The sequence below is a fragment of the Falco biarmicus genome, chromosome 20 (assembly GCF_023638135.1).
Source record: "Falco biarmicus isolate bFalBia1 chromosome 20, bFalBia1.pri, whole genome shotgun sequence".
NCBI classification, from domain to species: Eukaryota; Metazoa; Chordata; class Aves; order Falconiformes; family Falconidae; genus Falco; species Falco biarmicus.
Window position 1 is genome coordinate 4,529,986 of NC_079307.1, and position 12,787 is coordinate 4,542,772.

Sequence of the window (12,787 nt, forward strand, 5' to 3'; positions counted from 1 at the left end):
GGCAGTGGTGGCAATGGTGGCAGTGATGGCAGCCTACCTATGGGGCTGCTGATCTGCCACATAAAAGACCCTTTCCGTAAACCACGCGTGAAATAGATGCGGCTGTCCTATGGGATTCACACTTCTGAATGCTTTGGATGGAGATCCTAAGCGATACACAGCTTTCCATGGGGCCTGCTGGAAGCAGGAGCTTGCTCTGGACACATCCTGCGCGTGCCGATAAGCGAAGCACAGCACTGGTTTGCTACGCTTTGTATCGGCCCTTGTTATGTGGACACGGACGTGGGTTTTGTGGCTCTTTTGCTAAAGAGGTGTTTAGCCTGCTCATGCCAGTCCTGAGCTGCCCCGGCCTCCACCAGGTTGCTGAACCCCAAACAAAGATGTGAACAACAATGACAACAACCAACAACAAAGTCATGTTGATTTCAAGCTCCATTAGAACAACACAGGAATAAATCAATGCCTGGCAAGCAGAAAAGGACAGAACCAGTGGGGAAGGATACCACACGTAGTGGAGAAGGGAAGAGGGGGGGGCGGCAGCCAGCAGCTATAAAAAGATACCTCTAAGGACCACTTCAGCAGTCTCCTCCTCCTTTTAATTCCTTTAGAAGTTAATTCCTGTTCAAGGGAAGGATGGGCAGCTCTGTAACAAAGCGGATTAGCCAGATACAAGGTTTGTTCCAAAATAACAAAAGTTATTACGTAGTAATGCGGTTTAGTTAATAGATTCGCAGACTTTAAGGCCACTGGGATTCCTCTGGACATCCTGCTTGTGGAGCGGAGGCTGCTGAGCCTGCCCCGGTGATTTCTGCCTCCCGCTGCCTCGGTAAAGCTGCAGGCCGGAGCATGGGAGCGTGACCCCCTGTCCTTGTGGACAGGCAAGCTATGGAGAGCTCTTCGCACCTTTGCAACGGTTGTTTCAGCGGTTGGTTTTCCTGTCCTTGGAGTGTTTATCTGGCTAGTTTCACTTTTAATCCATAAAATCTCATTATTTCTTTTCCCGACTCCATTAAAGAGATACCTCCGATGAGACATGACTCCCCTGGGCAGGTCTCTCTAAATTTCGATCGAGTCCCCCACATTATACAACGTTCTGACTTATGTTTTTCCCAGCGTTTTATCCTCTCCCATCTCCCTTTCAAAGCATTACCACCGGCACCTGGGCTAGCCTCTGCGGGGGTGCGTGGGGCAGGCCAGACCTCAGCACCACTGCTGCAAGCTCCCTGCACTCCCACGGCATTGACACCCTGGGTCGGTTACCCTCGCTCCGCACATTCAGCGCTTGCTTCACAGGCCCGGCAGCTAGAGGTTTTCCTCTGGGAAGGGAAAGAGAACGGCCAAAGCTGTGATTATGCCGTACACCAGGCAGGTCTGTTCTCACCCTTGCAACCCTCTGGTGCAGTGCTTGGCCACGGGGAGCGGTGATGGCTTGGCAAACACCAAAATTGCCCGAGTCGTTTGCTATGAGGGAAGGGGAACGCTGTTCCTGGGGGCTTGCGGGTGACACAGAACAGACAAGGCAAACACACAGAATTCCCTCCTGGTTAGTTGCAAAACTCACATCTGAAATCAATCGCAGGAAGAAAAACTTGGGATTGATCAGAGCTTGATCTAAGCAAGGTGACATTTCAGTGCGACGTCTAGGGTACGATTGAGATTTCTCTTTGAGAATAGGGCAATATTTGATAGAGCCTTGGGCCCTGGCCTCCCAAATCACAGACCTCAAACATCTGAGACAAAAAGGTAAATCCATTAGCAGCAGCAGCAGCAGACTGTTAGCCCTGGTGCATCAGGCCTAACTTATTAAGCCAGAATGTATTATTTTCATGATCCTGCGCAAAGCAAAACCCATCACATTTGGCACAGTTCTGGCTGTTAACTTCTAAGATTTATTACACAGTGCCATGGGGCCCCTGTTCTGCAGCTTTTTGCGAGTCCAAACTTTCCGTGAAGCCCAAGGGGACTTCTGCATGAGCAGGAAAGGCAGGGGTAGAATACTTTGGTTTGGCAGTCTTTGTTATTTCTAGGGGAGGAAGATCATAATATGTAACATATTTAATTGCATCATACTTATTTTTTTGATTTGGGGAGGTCTCTGTGCATGTCCTCTGAGGGGCTGCTGGGGCTGCCTTCTGCCTTGCTATATCAGCTGGTTTAGCCAATTGTTTCTTTCCTTGGTTCTAACCCTTGAAGCAGTAGCTTTCTAAAGAGCATCCTAGCCAGAGATGCGGAGAAGCCCAAACTACTCTGTATACCATGGTGCTTGCAATGATAGGGCAGGGGTTTCAAAGATTGCCCATCCTTTCTACTCCTAGCACAGGAACACATGAACCATGCTGAGGCTCAGAGATCCCTTTCATAAATGCGTAAACATATCCCACTAGAAACAAAGAGAGAAAAAAACAACCCACCTGGTGCTTCAGATAGTCTGAAGGCCTGGGCTGTGAGGAATCCCCCCTTCCCCACAGCAAATCATCTGCAATACTACACAGAAGTGATATTTACCCCCTCTTGGTTTTTAGGGATGGCAGAAGTCTCATTCTAGATGGCAACTAGCCATCAGAACAGAGATCCAAAACTTATACAAGCCCCTTCCTCTATACCCCTGTGAAATCTGTTTTGGGCACAGATACTAGAAAGGGTGTAGTAACTTGGCCGACACTTACATAAGTTGTCATGCTAATATAGTTCTTGAAAATTGCCATTAAAGCATGAAACAACATTTGGCTGGGGGAGAAAAAAAAAAAAAAAAAAAAAAAGGCTTGCTTGAAGTCAAGCACTGTCGAGTTTTGTCCGCCCAGCATTTTGGCTGTTCAGCCAGCATAAGAGTTTTCTGCTGATGCTGACATGTGAGGTAACGTCTCTGCAGCAACCTGCTGTAATAGGACGTTTCACACGCACCTCCCCAAATCCTTCCCACTGGCTACCATGGTTGAGTGTGGTCTTATAGCGATGTGCAGGAGGAGACGGGATGGTTTGGTAAGGGCTCTGCAAAGACACAGCTCCTTCGAATGCGGTCTTCCCTGGCAAGCTGATACCCATCCTTCCCCAGGGCTCAAGAGTTGCTGGGCTGGAGTCCGGGCAAAATGGCTAGTCCAAATCTTTTGGCTGCCCCAGATCTTTGTAAATGCAGCTCCTATCTGCCCTGGGACGAGCACAGCACATGCTCAGGAACAATGGGGCTGTGCTGATGGATAGCCCCCAGGGGACCACTTCGTTTCCATCCTCAGGGCTGCTGCCTGCCTGTGGAGGAGGAAATGTCACCCAGGAATTCCCCCACACTGGCGAACTCCAGTTCCTCCCACCAGTGTCTGGGGCTGTGCCACCGCTCCCCTTCCCGAGCAGTGGCCGCTTTCCAGTGGCTGCCTGCACACCCGCAGTCTGGCAAGGCCCTGCAACATGAAAGGCTCAGTGGGAATGGATATCTTGTATTATTTTTGACAATTATGATTACCAGAGGGGACTGGAAAAGAGGGAAGAAGGGGGGGAGGAGCTGCTCTTTAAAACATTCCTCAGTGGATTTTTTCAGCTGCTTTTGTTTGATGAAGAGCCCGCAGCAGAGGCCTGTCATTCTGAGCTGGGAGCGCTTTTGACACTCCTGTCTCCGCTGTGTACCTGGTGTGTATTTGCTGCAGTGCTGATTACATTAACTTCTGTGTTTATAAACATTTTGAATCAGTGCAGAAGGCTGTGCTGAACAGAATTCTAAAGCCGGCATCAGTTTTATTTTTGCTTTTTCATCTGTAAACACACATAATGTGTCTGCGGCACAGTCAACAATGAGGGATCAGAGGTGCAAAGGGCTTCCTGAGCTGATTCTCTGCTTGGCTTCACTTCTGAGCTCTTCTGATACAGCCTCCTACATGCCTGCATGAACGCACATACGTACCCACACATATACACCAGACAGCAGACACTCCTTCAGATCTGAAAGCACCGTCCTTTTAAAAGGCAATTCGGTGCTGGTAGTAGCTCCTGTCCTGCTGTTCTCTGGATAGGGCCAGCAGCTGGAGAAGAAATTAAATCTGAACTGGTGAGAAAATTGCCTCCCAGTTAATGGAAGCTGATGCGAGTTGTAAGCAGCCTGCAAACAGCAGTGGGGTTTTTCTGTCCCCCTCTGCCGAAGGGTTTGTAATAGCCTTGCTGCAACGCTGAGTACCTTAACCCTCTCAATCTGCACAGCACCCCCTTGTGAGGCAGGAATTAAACCATAATCCTCATTATACATGGAGAAAAGCAGCCCAGGGAGATTAGGAATTCCAGCCTTGCAGAGAGCAGTATGAGTTCTGCTACGGGCTGTCGGTGGGAAGCAGCTGGAAGCGCAGGGCTGGTGGGCTTGGGAGGACGCACGTGGTGGAACGGCCGGCAGCAGCGGAGCAGCGGAGCAGGTCGGAGCAGCCTGCCCCAACGGGGAGCGACTGGGGCCGGGGTGCCCCTGCATGGGTGCGAGCGCTGCGGGCAGCATCCGCGCCTCGCCCAGACCCGCTGCGCCTTCGGGCCACGCGCCTCCTTGGCTGCCTGCGCCACACGCACCCACCGCCCGGCCACCGGGCACCGGGCCACCGGGCACGGCCAGCGAGCGGCTGCTGGGGTGGTCCGGGCTTGTGCCCTCCCGGAGCGGGAGGCTCGGGCTGCTGGGCGCTCAGGACAAGGGGCCACCGGCAGGAGGGGCCTTCCCGGTGGGGCGGCCCGGTCGCAGCACCTCGCCGCGGCGGAGGCGGGCGGGAGCGGCCGTGCCTGCCAGCAAGCCCCCGGGGCGGCCCGGCCCGGCCCCGCGGCGCCCAGCGCAACCGCCGAGCTCCACCTAGTGTCGGCGGGGCCGGCTCCGGCCGCTTCCTGGCGGGAGTGGGGGCGGCCGCGGCCCCTCGGCCCCACGGCCCTTCGGCCCCACGGCCCCTCGGCCCCACGGCCCCTCGGCCCCACGGCCCAACAGACTCAGAGGCGCGGCCCCTCGGCCCCACAGCCCCTCGGCCCCACGGCCCCACGACCCAACGGCCCAACGGCCCCACGGCCCAACGGCCCCTCGGCCCCACGGCCCCACGGCCCCACGGCCCCACGGCCCCGGAGGCACAGCCGGTGCCGGCTCACAGCGCTGCGGGCCCAGCCCCACCGGCTCCTGCACCCCCCGGCTCAGCCTCAGCCAGGAGCCGCTGCTGCGGGAAAGCTGCCCCAGCGCTGCGGAAGGAGCCACGGCCTTCCCTGGCGGAGCTGGCCTCTCCCAGGAATTAAAACTCCTGTCCTGCGTGTGCCCCCCATGCTGGGCAGAAGGTTTGGGACAACACGTACAGGGAGACGTGGCGTAGAGAAAATAAATGCTGGGGAGAAATATACAGTGAAATCAGCAGAAATATTTTGCAGGGCGTGTGTTCCCGGCATTGCTAATGCAGTCCGGCAAGGGGAATTTGCTCGCTCGCTCTCCCCTGAAGACTTGTTCCCTCGGCCCCAGCATCCGCACTGCACGCTCTCCAGCACTGGCACAGCTCGTTCAGGGTGTGCACAAGCCTCAGCAACTGTTGTATTAGAAAATGGTGTGCATTATTGAACAGCGCTGTAGCCCTGCCTTCCTCAGCGCCTTGGCAGTGCCCATGCGTGGCGAGGAAGGCAGGACACAGAGTCCCAAACCAATACCCGGAATAGCCACCTGACTGAGGGGTTTAGACACCGCTGTGCAGTCATCCGTAAGCGAAAAGCCACAGAGAGGATTTCTTCTGGACTGGAAATTCACTGACACGCTCTGCTTCGGGTTTGAATTGGGATCAGAACTTGCTGTAAATTTACAAGTGGAAAATACTCTTTGCTTGGGCAAAGAGGCTTTACTTCTTGCATGTGCTGTTCTGGGAGACCTCATCTCTGGATCACGGGGTGAGAAGTCAGAAGGTTTGCAGGCCAGTCTCGTTTGCAGGCTGTCAAGTCAATAGCACAAGAGTGTAATTTTCATGCCACGGCAGCAGAGCTGCTGCTGTAGAGGGGAAGCACAGGGTGCCCCCGCAGCCAGCACGATGGGTCTGGGGGGACACACCGCTGTCAGCAGGGTAACTTCACTGTCACCCCGCTGGAGACCCTGGAATCGAACCAGATCAACTCCCCCGTGTAGAGCTGTACCTCTGGAGCAACTCCGATGCATCAGCTTTAGCAAACCTGCAGCAAATCCAGCCCAGATGTGGAGATTTCTAGTGGCACTCTGGCGTGAGCCCAGCTGTGGTGCGGCAGCCCGCACCTTGTCCGTGCTGGCACGGCTGGACACAGCAGGCAGCTCCAACCCCATTCCCAGCCCAGCCGTGCGGGTGCAAGCTTTGCTAAAATCCATATCCAGGTGGGGAAACATTTCTGCTGCAGAAGCAGCGTCCCCATTCAAACCTTGCCATTTGCTCCTGAGGCACATCCAGCAAAGACTGTCCTCTCTCCCCTCCGCTTCCAGCCAGGCCATTAATTTCTGGCTGTCATAAACAAGCTGTTTCTCTGCGAGCAGCCCCTCTGCCCCCCTCCACCCGGCGAGGCAGGCATCAGCCTTGTCAGCGTCAGAATCGGCCACAGGAATCAACACATCCCAGTGATGCTGATTTATCTCCCTCTAGGTTGTCAGCATAAATACTTGATAAATACAGATATGAATAATACAGGCTGAGTTTACCCTGTTGGCATTAATGAATCTCCTGTTGGTGAGCAAGAGGAGACTATTGCCAGGCTGGGCATGCAGTGGAGGTCTCTTCTGCATGCTCCTCCACCATCCCAGGGAAGAGAAGGGGGTTTTACTCCAAACAGTGCTTTTGTGAACCTAGAGTAATCCCCCTTGCAGCCTCTTTTGTAAATGCCGACTGGTCCTGGCTGATGTCTGTTCAGAGGAATTTTGCTGCAGTCTGAGGAGTTAGCCATGTGAATTTGGAGGGACTCCAAGGGAAATGTTTCTGTCAGCCTAGAGTAGCTGCAGAGGGGCCAGTGAAATGACATTACTGTTCTGTCTCAGAGGACAAACCTCTCCTCATGGGCCAGTTCCTTCCTACTGTCTAATTGTGGGAGCAATCGTTCTCCTCCATCCATTAGCTTCTGCTTTCTTCTGCAGGTGCTGGAGGGAGGAGGTCACCTTCCTTATGCTGAGCTCCTGGGAGATCGTGAGACCTGTCCAAAGATGCTGGATAGGGTGGCTTTGCCCATCTCCCTGGGAGAGCTGCTGGCCTGGCACTGAGGACGAGCATTTGTCCCCATGGCAAGTCTACCCAAACTTTCACTCAACCAGCCAAAAAGCCAGCCTCTGCCTACTAAATCCTACTAGCTGTTTGGTAGAGGTTGTTGGGTTTTTGGGGTTTTTTTTTGTGATGGAAAAAAGATACTAGGAAAAATTTGGTCAATCTGTGGTACTTTACAGCCTTCCCATGAGGAGAAGGGATTCATGCAGGCCTGGGACTTGAGAGAGCCAGGTTTATTTGCCCTACCTCCTAATGTTTGGGGATAATACCACTATACTTCAAAGTGCTGTGAGACCCTGCCATCCTGGGCGCCCAGTAAGAGTTGTAGACTGACTTAATGAGTCATCTCTTTCCAAGCTGGGAGAAAAATGTCACATTAAATTTTTGTTTGCAAATTTTTCAAACGTGTAGCTTGAGTTCTTGACATAAATGAGCTCACAGTGGAAACTGTCTGCAGGGCTGAATTTTCCATGGCCATGTTTTTGGTGGGGATTTGGTGATGTTTCTGCGTTCCAAGCCCCCCGTCTCACAGAGTGACAGCTAAGCCAGCATCTACGTGGAGTTTCGTGGTAGTAAAATTCAGTGTGTCTTCTAGAGATCTGTGGCAAGAAGACAGAAATCTTTTAGCAGTAGAAATAGACTCTTGAGTTCAACTTGTATTTCTGACACATATGTTCCCATGTGATCTTTTGTGTGGTGTTCAAGGCCAGATAGAGCTTAGTTATATATATATATATATTTTTGCCCTGGTATAGGCAATTGGGACAAGAATTCACTTTTCAGCAGAGCTACCAATGCCTGTCTATGATACCTCTTCTGCTAGTGTATCTGAGCATCCAGATCTGGGTCTGACTCTTCATCATTTCATGCCTCAGTTTACCACCAGACAATGCATCACAGCTAACAGTGAAGTTTGGAGGCCAAAAGCCCTTAGTGGCTGGAACACACTCAGCCAGAGCTTGGATAAATGAATAGATGGTTTCCATCTGGAGCATTATGGGAAACTGGACCTCTTTAGAGGTGACGTGTTGTGAGATGGATAGTAGCAGAAACAAGCTGTTAAGGGCTTTCTGTCCTTCTGTGGGCAGCAAAGGTTTCTTTTATCTTTTAAGATAACGTGAGAGGAGTAGGATGATGGGCTCGCTCCATTTATCAAGTGATTTTTTTTTAACATATTTGAATACTTTTACAGTGTCTGTTAATGAAACTTTGGTGACCCTGGGGCTCCTGAGGGAATCCATCTGCATCTAAGTGATGGAAAATGAACTCGTTAATGGCTGGGGCCTGCTCAGTCAATATAGAAAATCGATCCCCAGTGATGAAGGGGCCGTATGGGAAGGGGCTTGGCTAAGTGGGTTTTATCCTCAGGATGAGCAGGGATGGGTGGGTGAGTGGCCAGTGCAGAGCGGTGGCTGATGAAGTGGATCAGGTGGTGGCTGGGAAAATGCCTCATTTTCACTACCAGCTGCAGAGATTTAGAAGGGCTTGCCAAACCAAGATACTTGTGCCTGAAAGACAAGTGGGAAGCCTGTGTAAGATCTGATTGCACTCTCTACTTCTCTTCCATGCTTGTACACCACCTAGCACCACAGAGGGTCTTCTGTCCCTTCCTTCCCAGTTTCCCTCTTGGAAGGAGAGATGTCTCTCCAAAACCACCCATCCCTGCTCCCATCAAACATCATTTCCTGCTGTCTCAACTGATTCGGGATGGGGAGGGAGGCTAGAGCTCCTGGAAGCGCTCACACTGTGCATAATATCAGAGGCTAAAGGCTGGCACTACCAGAAAGCCTTTGGAAAGCCATGTGGCTGGTGCCTGGGTCCTCTGAGAAGTGCTCTGGAGCAGTTTGGAACATCTGTCCTGCATCTAACAGCAGTTATTTTGGGGAAGGGCTTGTCCTGATCTTGCCTTCACTTGGGCTAACAAACTCCCATGAAAGCCATTTCCAGTGACTCTGGGACACTTGCCTCTCTGCCCTTTGCTAAGCCCCTTCGCCTGCAACTCATTTCGTTCCTCTGTGGCCTTTCTACTCTGCAACAGGGACACGGGTTCCCCCACCGCATGCTGAACTTGTGTGTGAGCAGGGACTTGCAACTCCAAGGGTAATGGGGGTGGTAGGGGTACATCATTGAGGGAAAGAGGCAAAGGGCAGAAGGTCACACCTGGGTATTTGGCAGTCTGCTGCAGGAAGTGGGAATTGCCTGGGTGGCTGTGGAGACCCATTGCTCCTGCTTGAGGGGAAAGGAATGAAGGTGGGGAGGAGGATGACAGATTAGAAGAGGGAAGAAGGGAACAGGAAGCATATTTTCCTGTATTTGGGGATGTTGCATGTGCAAGCCTCCTGTACATACCATCTGTGCACTGGTAGAACCACGTTGGGTCTTTTAAGAGCACTGATCCACCCTTTCATCTCTCACGCAGGGCAAAACACGTACCCATAGAGCTGGGAACAGAGCCTCAGACAGAGTAAATTGGTCATGTTCTGCTGGTATCCACAGGGTGATGCTGATTTTCATTACAGAGGCGGATGGCCCAGCAAGATCAGAACAGCGGGGCTGACTATGCTTTTGCTCGGGGTCCCTTTACACCCGCCTCCTGTGCATCGAGGGGATCGCCCTGATTTAAGGCAGCTGAACCTTCAGGGAGTGTAGGAAAAAGGCAAGTTTGGAAATGCGAGCAAAACCTTTATGGCTCTGAAGCAGCTTTGGACGTCTGCAAAATGCTTTGAGATTTGCAGCAGCCGGTTGCCAAAGATGAGAAATTTTATTATGATGTGATTGGTGCTATGCCCTTCAATGATTCGCACATCCCGTGGGTCAGATCCTCAGCTGATAAAAGCTGGGAGAAATGAACTGATTTATGTCCACCGAAGATCAGCTGCAGCAAACCCACATTATACCATTTGATGAAGAGTCTGCTCTCTTTTCTCTCTCCTTGCCTTTAGTCACTAAAATCTGGTTCATTAACAAACTCTCCCTAATCACTGCTCCTGAGCAGCAGAGCACTTTGCCCCGTGGGGCTCTGCATGAAGCTTCTGCCCAAGGATTGTTCCAGCGAGTCTAACACACAGTTTAATGGCTTTGCTTCTCCTTAGCCAGTTGTTTGGGGATATGGAGCAGTGATTCTGCAGAGCTCGCTGTGCCGGGAGTCCCTCATGGGTGGCTGGAAGTTAGCTGTGAATCTGCTCACGTCCTGAACAATGAAACATGTGCCTTCTCTAAACAGGGGACAGTCTTTTAGCTAAAGGCATTTTTGCAGAGTCAGAAAGTGAAGGCTAGGTGGGTGGTGAAGGTGATACTTCAGGTTTTAGGCATGCCACGGAAAGAATTTAGGGGTCTTTAAATCAAATTAAGCTAATTTTTGTCCCAGGATTTGGCTGGAGACTTTTGCCAACAACAACAACAACAACAACAACAACAACAAAAGTTTCCTGGAAATACAGTTTCCTGATCTGAAGTGAGGAGATTTTGGCTATGCCATGAGGGAGGGAAAGATGGGTATTGGGAAGAGCAGGTTCAGACCTGGAAGCAGGATCAGGATGCGTGCTCAGCAGTGGCTGCTGATGCTCTCCGCCCCATGGGCTGTGCTTGCAGCCCCGTTCCGTTAGCGTGGCTGACAGAGACCTGCCCCCAGCCCCGCGATGCAACGTGAAGAGTATAATTTAAGCTGTTCTATTCCTTATCCGGCGTGGAGCCATATGTTGGAGACGTAAGAGTCTCCCCGACACAACCCTCTGCAGCAGCGCTTTGCCGTGGGGAGCCACGCACTCCGCTGAGGTGCTGGGGGAGCAGCAAAGCTGCGAGGAGCAGCCCAGCCAGCATTATCCTGTGGGCGGCTTGTTTTTCATCCTTCCCACACTCTCAGTGATGATAAGGCCTATTTTTCTCCCCTTCCATGTGCAGAAATAGCTTGCATTTGTCGTAAATCACCTCGGCTGCAGATGGTGAGTCACTGGTTGATCAAAGGCAGGACCCTTTTCTAGGTCTGGGTGGAAGAGTAAATGCTTCAATAAATCATTAGGTATCGGCAGTAAAGAGAGTTTCCCTTAGGTTTAATGAGAAAACCTCACCACCCCCCTCCTTTGTTCCCCCATGCCCCCTGGCTTGTGTAGTGTTAATTGCAAATTTTAGTGACACGAATAAGGATACCTGATTTAGGATCCCTATTGCAGCTATTCCTGGGCATCAGGCAGTGGTTTTCTCTCCTAACCAACAAGTCTGGACAGCAGCAAGGGGAAAAAAAGTGCTATAGCTGCAGGGGGGATAGATGTGAGTGAGCTAGGACCAGGGAATTAGAAAGGACACAGAGGGTCAGCATGTGTCATTCACCAGCAGGAAACGAGATAAGAAATGCGGAGTCCAACGGGATCAGCATCAGCTGGGCACGAGCTTGGCCTGAGCTAGCATAGTGGTGACAGGAGCTGGGATGCAGGATGAGAGAAACCACAGGTCTGTGACATAACTGCATCAGGATCCAAGATACCACCACACTGTGTACCTGCTGCAGGGTGGGATGAGGTGGCACGGAACGGGACAGCTCAGTCAGATGAGACAAAGAGCAGTAATACGGCAGTGGGGAGAGGAGGAGAGGTGGATCTGCCAGCTTCGTGACTGCAGTGTCCCGCCCAGAAGAGAGTCCGGGGTTACACGGGCACAGAGGGTGGCATGAGAGCTGTCAAGGGAAAAGGGAAAGACGTGGAATTGTTCCCAGACACTACACACTCCTTTCCGCACCCCTTGCATGTCTCAAGCCAGCCTCACCGGGAAGGAAGAGATCAATGGCTCTTGAGTCAGAGACTCCACTGAAAGCTGAGCAGATGAAGGGTTTGCCATCTGTGAACAAGTTGTTCTGATTGAATTAGGGAACATTTAACATTTGCAGATAATTAGAAACAGCCACCCATTACAAAGGGAGTAAGCAGCAGCAGAGAGAAGGGAAGCTTTTGAAAGGCGATTGGAAGCTCCTTGACACATCAGCCAGGGGAGCTTTTCACACACAACTTCTGAGCGTTTCCAAATGCTTTGTGTTCGTTACATCCCCAGATCTTGGGAGCCAACTACCTCTTTCTCTCTCTCTTTTCTGTCTTCTCCTTTATTTTTTAACTGCCTTTTGCATTTTTCTCCCAGCCAGCGCTCAGCCAGCTGGCTTTCTGGGAGATTTTAACAGGATGTCCCCTTTGGTCCCATACTGGGCTGTCAGCTGTGAAGCAAAAGGGAAGGAAATTTACGTTTCTTGATGACTGTCACCATCTCCTTGGCCTGGAGTTGGGCAAGTGCAGCCGTGGGGAGGGACAGTTCGGAATGCAGAGGCTCCTATGCTATCCTGACCTCTACAGGATAGACCTGGATGTAAAGCTGGTTAATATGTTTTCAAACTAACTTTATTACATAGAATCCCTTGGAATATAAAAAAATAAAAATTTTTGGTTACCGATTTCAAAAAAGAAAGTAAAATATGTAAAATTATCTCTTTTTTTCCACTCAAAAATAGCTTCCCTTTTACAAATTCCTCTTTTTTCCTTGTATCTCCTTAATGTGTTTTCACATCAACAGTATTAAGAAAAGCATGTTTCTCATACTTTTCTTTTGAGAGAAAAAGAAGCTAG